The sequence below is a fragment of the Astatotilapia calliptera genome, chromosome 3 (assembly GCF_900246225.1).
Source record: "Astatotilapia calliptera chromosome 3, fAstCal1.2, whole genome shotgun sequence".
Taxonomy (NCBI): domain Eukaryota; kingdom Metazoa; phylum Chordata; class Actinopteri; order Cichliformes; family Cichlidae; genus Astatotilapia; species Astatotilapia calliptera.
Genome location: NC_039304.1, coordinates 45,868,412 through 45,879,475, shown reverse-complemented (window position 1 = coordinate 45,879,475; position 11,064 = coordinate 45,868,412). Strand labels below are relative to the sequence as shown.

The 11,064-nt window shown below is 41.3% G+C and overlaps 1 protein-coding gene across 3 annotated transcripts in view; it reads left to right on the top strand.

Annotated features, from left to right (window-relative positions):
- The first annotated feature begins 4,551 nt into the window (after positions 1–4,551).
- LOC113010288 (kinesin-like protein KIF1C) overlaps positions 4,552–11,064 on the top strand; it is a 32,197-nt gene continuing 25,684 nt past the window's right edge. For all 3 annotated transcript variants that reach the window (XM_026149321.1, XM_026149312.1, XM_026149303.1), the window contains exon 1: positions 4,552–5,183. The gene's annotated coding sequence lies outside the window, so the exon portion shown is untranslated. The remainder of the gene's footprint in view (positions 5,184–11,064) is intronic.

The window sequence follows — 11,064 nt, the reverse complement described above, 5'->3', positions numbered from 1 at the left end:
GCTATTGTTGCCCGTCAGTCTCAGAATAGTTATAAGGCCATTTCCAAATAATCTACGGTCCATCATCTTGCAGTGAGATAGATTATTCTCATGTGGAAAACATCCAGAAAAGTTATCAGGACTCCCAGGAGTGGACATTCCAGGATTTAATCCCATGGTCATAGCGTGCAATGCTCAGAGAACATGCAAAAGCCCAAGAGCTACAACTCAGACTCTGCAGACCTTGATTAGCATGATAGAGGTTAAAGTTCATGACAACACAATTAGAACAACGCTGAATACGTTTGGGTTGTTTGGAAGGGTTGCTAGGAGATTGGCTCTCCAAGAAAATTGGTTCTGTTTATCTGGACGTAGCGTTTCGTGGGAGAAACTTTTCGTCGCTCATCCAAGTGACTTCTTCAGTCTCAGCTGACTGCAGGTTTCCCCAACCTCATAAACAGTCATGTGCATGGCTGTGCCGTGGTGGCAGTTTGATGATTTAGCTTGTTCAGCAGTCACAAGACCTGGACACCTTCAAGCCATTCAGTGGACCATGAACTCCTCTGTATGCAAAGGAGTTCATGGTCTAGAGTCAAACATGAAGCCATTTGTACAACACCTATTGGCTCATGCTACAGGACAATGATCCCAAATGCAGCAGCAAATCTACAATTTGATGGCAGAAAAAGAAAAGGATCAAGGTGCTGCAACGAGCCAAATTCCAGACCTCAGTCTGATTGAAGTCCTGTGCCAGGACCTTCAGAGCTGTGCATAAACAGATGACTTCAAACTGCAATAAACTGAAGCAAAGTTGTAAAAGTGAGAGGGCAAAGATTCCTGCATCATGATGTAGTGACTGCTAAATTTATCCTGGACAAACTTTATGTTGCTGCTGCTAAAGGTGGTTCTACAAGCTAATGAATCATGAGCTATTCTCAGATTTTCCACACACACTTCTTCATTTTGTCTTAATTTTAGAACCTTTTAAAGAGCAGAATGTTTTTCTAATATGTCCTAAAACACCGAAACCTTTTCCACTGCTGTATTGTTGACTGGATGATTGAAACAGCTCAGTTAGTTTGAAGCATTACTTCAATTATTATTACTTTCAGGGATCATAGGGAAATGAAAACTGTGTGTAAACAATCAGCTGTCAGGGCTGGTGAAGTTCAGTGCTTACTGCCGTGTGGCTACGACATGGAGCAGATGAGACGCTGCAGAGTGAACGCTGCTCTTTTTCCTGCAGAGTAAGAGCGCCCTCTTCAGGCACTACACTCAAAAACAAACAGTCTGATTTCCTTTGCTGCCTGTTAATCTGGTTTTATTTGAGGCTTTTAGCTTTATGAAAAAATGTCAACATCAAGAAAATATTAAAAACACCTCTGTCAGTACTTTATTATTATTATGAATATTATCATTGTTGTTGTTGCTTTTGAACTGTTTGATCCTATACTTGTATGGATATGTTGTGTCTTAAAAGCAGAACCAGGGGCAAGACCTACAAATTAGCTTTGGCTAGAAATCCTGTATGCACTGCATCAGCTGTATACGTGTTTAAATGCTGCAATGTTAATATGTGCCATCAAATAAACACAAATACAAAGCTATATGAGTCTCTGTGGTGGCTCTGAGGTTGGAAAACAGCAACAAAAATGAGGGGAAAAACAGTAAAACCTTTTAAAACATAGTTTAAAGTTTGTGTAATGATAATAATGATAATATTTCACTTTGTGAAAATGTTAGGGGCCAGGTTTTGTTTTTGTTTTGGGCAAATGCATGATTTTTTCACATAAAGAATAGTTGAAGCAGGACTCTAAGGAGCAATTCTGAAATACCTGTACTGAGGAAGTGGCCATGAAATGGATTTGGATTTAAGCCATTTGAGTCTCCCTGTGATCATTAAAACAAGATAATTAGGATTTTTAATAAAAGTATTTTTGCTCTGGTTCCTTTTGTCTTGTGTTAAATGAAGAGCACTTATTTACTTTCCAAAGATGCATTTTCGTGCCATCCTAAAAATTCACTCACTGTTTAGTTCAGCTGCAGCCACAAACATCTAGAACATCTCAAACCTCCAGGTCCATGTGTTTTTTATATCGATAAGAACAAAATTTAATATGTCATATCTGAGGCCATTTTTAAATAATGTAATTATATAATGTAATTATATAATTTAACGAATAATTTAATTCAAATAATTGTAACCCCTCATTATAAAACATGAAATCCAGAGAGTAGGAGTTCTATAAAGTTTCATGTTTTGATTTTGACTGCCTATCAGTAGTGATGCAGACACTGTGCTGTAATGTTCAGTGGTGTCCAGCAGAGGGCGCAGCAGCTGTGGGGGTTTTCCCTTTAACTCGGCAAAGTGTTGACCTTTGACCTCTGAGCTCCACCTCAAATTTATGACATCACAGGACAATCCCAGGCCTTCCTGAAGGAGGCAAAATGTGGACCAATCCACTTTCAACTATGCTATGAGTCACAAGAAGGTCAAAGGTCAGGCACAATCAGCAGCATGTTGACAGAAACTCTGTAATGTATATGTGTGTGTGTGTGTGTGTGTGTGTGTGTGTGTGTGTGTGTGTGTGTGTGTGTGTGTCTGTTTCCTGACTTCCAGGTGTTTCCTGACTCCACCTTCTCTTGTTTTATAGACACACACACACACACACACACACTCAAGCTCGTACTGCTATCTTTGTGAGGACCCTCCCTGAGATAATAGAGTCACATGTCCTTGAAAACCAGAACTGACCCCTCCAGCAGTCCTTTAAAGGTCCCAAAGGAGGACTGCCCACAGTCCTCACAAAGACAGAGAAACAATAGACACACAAAGTAGTTTTTTTGTTGTTTTTTTTCACTTCAGAGGACGTCACACAACTTCCAACCTTTCCCGGGACTCCCACCCTAAAGTCCTCACCCAGAAACGGAATAACCTGTCTTATGGGGATGTGCTTTTTGTCCGTTAAAGGAAGTCAAGTCGCCACAGCATGACTGTGTAAACAGCATAAAACACACACAGGCACACTTGTGATGTTTTACCTTAAACACGCATACAGAAAGACACAAGATAAGAACGTGTTTACTCATCAAACAGAGAAGTTAATTTACTTTAATCACACTGTGGTGCTGTTCAGTTTTAAGCATTACACAGAGATGTATTTCTTATATCGGCGATCGTGGCTCAAGAGTTGGGAGTTCGCCTTGTAATCGGAAGGTTGCCGGTTCGAGCCCCGGCTTGGACAGTCTCGGTCGTTGTGTCCTTGGGCAAGACACTTCACCCGTTGCCTACTGGTGGTGGTCAGAGGGCCCGGTTGCGCCAGTGTCCGGCAGCCTCGCCTCTGTCAGTGCGCCCCAGGGTGGCTGTGGCTACAATGTAGCTGCCATCACCTGTGTGTGAATGGGTGGATGACTGGATGTGTAAAGCGCTTTGGGGTCCTTAGGGACTAGAAAAGCACTATATAAATACAGGCCATTTACCATTTATATTTCGCTCTGCCCATTAACACAAATACAGTCGTGTATTTTTCAGATTTTTCCAGTTGTTAAGAATAGCTAAATTAACTATCAGTAGCTCCTGTGTGCAGTAAACCCATGAATGTGCACACAGCTCCCACTACTATACTCTGAACCTGAAAACTGACAGATTCTTAATGAAGTTCTGCAACATCTGCTGAATCTAATGTCATTTATGAATTTTTATTATAGTGGACATCAAAAGCGATGGTTTCTGTAAAAAATGAAGATCACATCGATCTTATCTTTGCCAGAGGCATGATGCTGCACGTTTCCCACAAAACACTAATATTTGACATGACTCTGTTCAAGTGTGGCTGGAATTTACTATCTTGATTAAAATGATAAGACAGCAGTTTTCCTACAGTCTCTGGAGCGTTGCTCAGAAGTCCATCTTAGATTGAATCACTCAGTTTGGATTGCATCAGTTACAACAGCTGATCAACCCTCAGGGTGACTGTGGTCTGGGAAACAGACGGACTGCTCCTTTAACTCCTCCACCATCAGGGACGACATGGCGCCAGAGATCGTCTCGGAGTGAGATGATTCACTCCACCAGGCCTTCAGTTAGCGATCCTGTAGACTCAGAGTTCATTAGCGGCTCATGCCTGTACGTTCCCCACTGATCCCAGAACAAGTCACCACTGTCACGGCAGCACTGGACGATTTTCAGTTTTTAATTAAATTATGTATGTATTCTGAATTATGTGCGTTATTTATTAAACATAAAGGTTTTTAGTTGAGCACAAAGAGAAGCATGTTTAAAATGTAATGCACTTATTTATAGAGAAGCTCAGATCAGCTTCATTTCAACGTGGAAACACTGGCATGACGTGTTCAACCCTAATGTAGCTCCTTGTTCCGGTTGTCATGTTGCTTATGAGCATCTTTAATGATGAACGCTTTTACTCGTTTTTTCATCAGTGGTGGTAAAAGTAACACTTTGTTACGTTTTTGTTACAAAGTCCCGCGCGGACAACTACAATGTAACTAAAAGTATCATAAGTCACGTGTGCGAGCAGAGTGAGACCTCTGTCCGTCTGTCTGTCTGTGAGCGTCCCAGCTCCGTCACGGGGACGCGCCCGCACACACACGCACTCACCCGCCGCGCGGCCAGGCCACCGGCCAGCCTCTCCGCCTCTCTCCCCTTCTCTTCTCTCTCCTTTTCCTCCATTTTTCCGTTCAAACTCTCCGCTCACTCCCGGCTCGCCGCTCGAGGCCCGCTCCACGCGGACAGGAGCGCGAGGAGGCGGACTGACCACCGGATTAGCAACTTTTTCCAGCGACGGGCTGTCCCGGAGCTGCCGTGATTCACCGCCCCAGCAGCCAGCGGCGGGCCTCAACTTTCCCCAGCCTGGGCTCACCGGACGGTGACGTCAGCCCGGAGAAAAGTTGAGCTCGAGGCGCCGGTGCTGCCGTTATTCCCGGGAGCAGCTCCGGTTAGTGTACGCTGGAACTTTTCTGTGAGGCAGCAGCGCCCCCACCCAAATCCCTCCACCCCCACCCTCTCTGCCCGGCTGTCCCGGTACCGACAGGCCCGCACCGGGACCGGAACCAAGAGAGGCTGCTGCCCCGCGTGCCTTTGTTTGTTTATTTGTTTGATTTGACTGAAGGTGGACATGGAGAGAGAGTGAGTGGGGCATCGTGTGGCTTCCACGAGACTCACGGTTTCCTCCGGTCCTGTACAGGTGAGTCATCTCCGGTAACGGGATCCAATCAGAGCGGAGCACACATAGTTATTAATGCTGTTATTATGACTGAGGTACTTTTACTGCACTTTTCCACCTTTATGTGTTATTAATCCATTTAAGTGTTAATTCTTCTTTTCATGTATTCGTATTTTCAGTCATTTGTCGTTTTTATTCATTTGGAAAACAGATTCGGTTAGTTTAGAAGTTCAACTTTACAGTAAATAAAAGTTTAGAAACTTGAGAACAGTAAATACAAATAAACAACCTGTGGATTTAGTTCATTTCAACTCATTTTTATTCATAATTTAAAGTGTGAGGGGTTTCTTGCCCCGCATGTTAAATGTCTTAGTTGTTCTAAATGTATTTTTCATTATTTTGAGCACAAATGTCTCCATTTGTTTCAAGCACAATCCTGTAAAGAATGCAAATCTCTGCGGATTTATGCATCTGAAAAGGAAGACCTGCTGATTTATTTCCTCTTGTTTTATTATAAAGTGAATAATGGGGCTGGAGTTAAGACTAAATGAGATGCATCACCTTGAAAGCGGCACTGTGTCTCAGAGTTAAAGCTGCCCGCTGATAATGAAAATGATAATCGTTTGCAGCAGTGCTCTGTGAAGGTCAGGCTGTGATAATCAGTGTCATGTTTTTTGGTATTCTTGGTATTCTCAGGTAATCTGCAGTTTTATTGCTAAATGGTAGTTGGAGCTCAATCTGTGCTAGAGAACATTTTCATTATTGATTAATCTGCAGATTATTTTCTCGGTTAGCTGTCTTGTCTGAATCAGATAAAGATTATCAGAAGACAAAGTCTGTGATGTCAGCAGGGATTGATGCAAAATATTAAACATTACATCATCAAATTATAACAAAAACTAAACTAAATCTACTTTAAACACATTTTCATTCATCAGAACGGAAGCCTGTATATAAAAGATGGACACAGCTACTGCGACATCGCCCACTGGTTTCTGGATCCAGAAGTGATGTCTGTCACTAGAACATATGCACCAACTTTTTCTAAACATTGGCAAAGCGGGTTTCTTCCTGTTCCTGCATTTCACAATAAAAGCCCTCAGATGCATTCCAGCACTTTTACACTCACCTAATTGGTCGCTTTGTGCACAGTGATGTAACAACAGCTTTATACCAGCTGTTGTTGAATAAGTGCTGCATAATCTGTAATTTGTATTTGTGTTAGAACTAGGGCTGTGCGATATGACCAAAATCTCATATCCCGATATAAGAATTCTATTGTCCGATAACGATATAAATCATAAAAATGTAACATTTTCTGTAAATTCTGTGAATCTCGGGCAGCTCGACTTGCGTGAAGTGTTTCCAGCTGGGCGTCGCGTACCTGGAGTCGAGTTTTTAACAAATGCATGAAACTACACATTTTTAGACATAAGTTGTAACGGCCGCCGTTTTTTTGTGAGTATTTATTACACGGCGTGCTGCGGGGAAAAGCCTGTTCTAACGTTTGAGTCTAAGATTTATTTTTTAGCACCTGGTGGCTCTTTTTTGCTTCTCATCCGTAAATAGTCTGCATCTTTCACGTGATGCAGTTTATTTTGAAAAGACTCAACAGGATCTTGAGCTTTATTGTGAAAGGTTTATGTGGAAAATAAACAAGCGGACACGCGGTGGTTTTACCGTCGTTGCTAACGTACAACGCATAAAAACAGGCGCTTGTCCGTCCATAGTGTGGTTATATAAAATATAAGAGAAAGAGAGAACTTTAAGAAATGAATATAGCCACTACAGTGACCATCAGAAATATCAAAATAATGAAAAAATATTGCCGTGAACAGTTTATTTTGCGACACCACGAAACAAACGATAGCGTAAAATGAAACGATAGATGTTTTTATATCGTCATCCGATATATATCGTTATATCGAACAGCCCTAGTTAGAACATATTAAAATAATAATAATTTACACATTTAGACCAAGCTGAATAAAAAACAGATCTTTACACTGGTCATTGTGCATTATGTGAGTTTACATTAAGGTAATTTACATTAGCACAATGCTTCTGTGCATGCATGTGCATCGACACAAACATACAGATGATAGCTTATTTCATCCGTTCGCTTCTCAGAAACAAGGAAAGCTTGATAACTCCGAACTGAGATCCTGAACTGGTCGTTTGCTACAAGTCACTAAAGATACAGCTCATGTGACTCACTCTGTTCAGGTATTTACTTTGTATACACGGATTAAAATTGTCTAATGTTCATCATACAGTGTAAAGCAGTTTCTCTGGGAATACATCTTTGTTTTAACGTGTTTTATTAACACAAAATAACAATGTTAACATTTGTCAGGCCTTTGTTTACTGTATCTACATCAGCCTGAGGGGGAAAAACGTTGCCCTCATCTGCTTTTGTCAGTCCTTCATTTTCATTTGTGATTAGTCAGTTACTGAGTCAGTTTCCAAACAGCCGCTAATATAATGTTTCTGCATTGAGAAATCACAGCTGAGGCTCGTGTTTCCAGTTTCTCCGTGCCGCTCAGTCCTGCGCCGAGATGATCCAGGTGATCAGTCGGGGCTGTCTGCGTGCTTTCAAGTGCATTTCTCAGCTTTTATTTTGAAACTTGTGTTTACTAAACTGCCAACAAACCGGCTCTTTCAAAGAACTGCCTTTTATCTCAGCCTCAGGTTGTTTACTCACCGTTACATCAATGTCATAGCTGTTCATGTGACCATAAGTATGTGGACGAATGGACTTACTTCATCCCAGAAGCGGGAGCGTTAATCTGCTCATTGTTTACAGATGTAGTCGGCTTAAATCCTGCTATTACCTGCTGAACTTTGCCCTCAGCATGAGCACAGGTGTGTCCACATACTTATGGCCCCGCAGAGTTCAGCATATTGAGACTCTCCTCTGCCGCTGCTCATGTCGGCCTTGCTAAAGTTAGCCCAGGAGGCTAAAGCATTTCTCAGCTGGCATCTGAGCTATCTCTGTGTGTGTGTGTGTGTGTGTGTGTGTGTGTGTGTGTGTGTGTGTGTGTGTGTGTGTATTTTTAGCTGCATGCTGTTTGAATTCTGCTCTGACGTTATTGGGTAACGCCACAAAACCTTAAACAAACCGTCTCCTCGTCATGTCAGAGTGTGGATATCTATCTTTGTTTGTGGTTTAGATGAGGGAAATGAGGACTATTTCGCTGGTCCTCACTGTCTGAGAGAGGAAGTATACACATGTCAGAGGCTGGGTGGTGCTTCTCAACCATAGACTGTAGATAAAAGATGGATGTAGTTGTATGTATTCAACCTAATAGGTCAAATGTAGATTTTTGAGGACTTCATCTGAGCTTTTTATCCTTTGCTGTCTTGGTGTTTGATGACTGAGGGGAGGACCTGATGGAGAAACTGGTGACTTGTCAGATCCTCCACCCTAAATCTTCACTCCTTTCCTTCACACCTCTGTCATCCTGTTTGGCTCAAACCAACGACTAAGACCATAAACTCATCAGAAATGTTCATGGAGCTCAGAGTTCCCTCACTTTATATATTTAAAGGTAATTTAATTAAAAATAATCTGTCTTTCCAAAAAAAAAAGTTTTTCCAAAGTCTGTGGGTAGTAGAGGTGGGAATCACCATACATCCCACGATACGATATTCCTACAATACTTAACGCACGATACGATATTATTGCAATTTTTAAAAATATTTTGCGATATTCAGATTCTGTACATAAAGGTAAACTTTATCAATATTCATTTATCTAATATCAAACACTCAGTCTTTCTCTCATTTCAGTCAGTTTTATTGTTGACAAACTGAACGGTTTGTATTACAGTCTAGTCCAACTTAACTGAATGCAACCATCTGGTACAATTATAGCTATTTATGAAAACTATGCAGCCCCTTCAGCAACTGAAGAATTTGAAAGTAAATTAAAACAAAATAGAATTTTACATTAAATAAAAAAGTTTTAAACTTAATTAAAATAAAACATGTCTTAAATTAAAATAAGTAAACCGTCATGTTTATTGATGCCAAAAAAAAGTTAAACACATTTGGACAGTAAAGGAATGTCAGGGTTCTTGCTCAGAAAAAGGATCAACGTGCTCTGAAGTCAGAGCACAAAAACCTTTTTTTGTAACAAAATATCGATTTCTGCTGTCCCTGTATAGATACATTATTAGCAAGCGAAATATCACGATACTACGCAGTATCGATTTTTTCCCCCACCCCTAGTGGGTAGTTGTGTAAAATAATCGTGACCGAAAATGTTGTTTATGATTTTGGCCTCCACAGACTGTATATAAAAGATGGATGCATTGTTTTGATCAGGCGACTATTTTCAAAATAAATAGGTTATTTTCAAAATAAAAGCTCCAGGACATTGCAATTGAACAGAAGTGGTTCTTTACAACTCTTTAAACTCCTATCATCAAACACTACTGGGATGCTATAATGCTGTGAAATTTCAAAATAAAAGCCCTCTGGTAGTTTAACGAGTTAATGGGTATGTTTTAAGAGACAAATCTTAAAAACTCAAAAGCATGTTGTTTAGGTCTTTTCATCATTTCATGTTTTTTGATTAACTTCTCAACCACCGTCTCCATTCAGGTTTTGTAACCAAACTATTCACCTCCAGCTTTTCAGCTGAAAGCTGCAGACCGAGTCTGCCATAACAACAGTCTCACTGCAATTTCTCCACAATTTATAAAGTAAAGTTTGGGTTTTTTTCCCCAGACCAAGAACAGCACATTTCAGTATTTCCTAACAAAGAAAGAAGAAAGCAAAATTAAACTAGCTTTTGAAAAAAGTTTTTGTGACCCCAAGCGTTCCCTCGCTGAGTTGTCTTACTGTTAACCGTTCCCTGGAAACAGCAGGATGCTTACAGGGAACATTTGATAATTCTTCTTTGTCGGTTTGCGGTCAGAAAGTTGAAATGGTTCCTGAAAGCTTCAGATCACAGTCAGAGTCAAGCTCATTAGTCACCACATATACGATACACATAGAAACTGGGAGGAGTGACTGGGAAACCGGAGACTGCAGGTGGATGCTGGGGCGGAGGAGGGGTTAAAAAAAGCAGTAGGATCTGCCTAACCTGCAGATCCTGCAGGTTACACCAACACTGGGAGGGTGTTTGGTGGAGAGGCAGGAGCTGTCTGTGCAAACAGCTGTTTGTAATGTAGTGAAAGAAATGAGCTGCAGCACTGACGATGAGCACATGCAGAGTTTATTTAATGCAGTCTTCTAGGAAACGTGCTGGATTGCCAAATAGAGTCGTTCCATGCATATATGAGTGTTGTGTTGCAAGAGTTGAAACATCACTGGTGTTTTCAGAACTCTGGTCCTCAATATGAGGCCTGCAGACCAATGGTGGCCCCGCCAAACATCCACATTATGTAAAGCAGCACAACATGAGACTGAAGGAGAGTCTCTCTTCAGGTAAAGTTCTTCTGTTTGAGCCGTCACCAGTCTAAACCTTCCTAGCATAAACAAATTCATGTGGCGTTAAGAAATACCGCCTCACTCATGGTGACACCATCAATCAGTACAAAGCTGACAGCCACCAGCCTGAGCCAGCATTATTGTCTGAGCAGACATTAATCATACGCACATGGCATCCTAAAACTGGCACTCATTCAACATTTTTGCAGCAGAGCGTCACTGCTGCTGGTTTCTGATGGAAACAAATATGGCTGCAGCGGATTGTGGAGGTGATTGGAGATCAAGCATGAGCCTGACTGCAAAGCGGTAAAGTTCAGCCTCCTCCTGCCCACCTGTGTTTACAGGTTTCCTGCTTCTTCTCTTAAATCTCTAAACTTGTTAACCAGCAGCTGTTCCCAGGTAATCCGATTACTGATAAGGACCACAGAGAAGAGAAAAGCTCTTTTATGAAGACTGAACACTG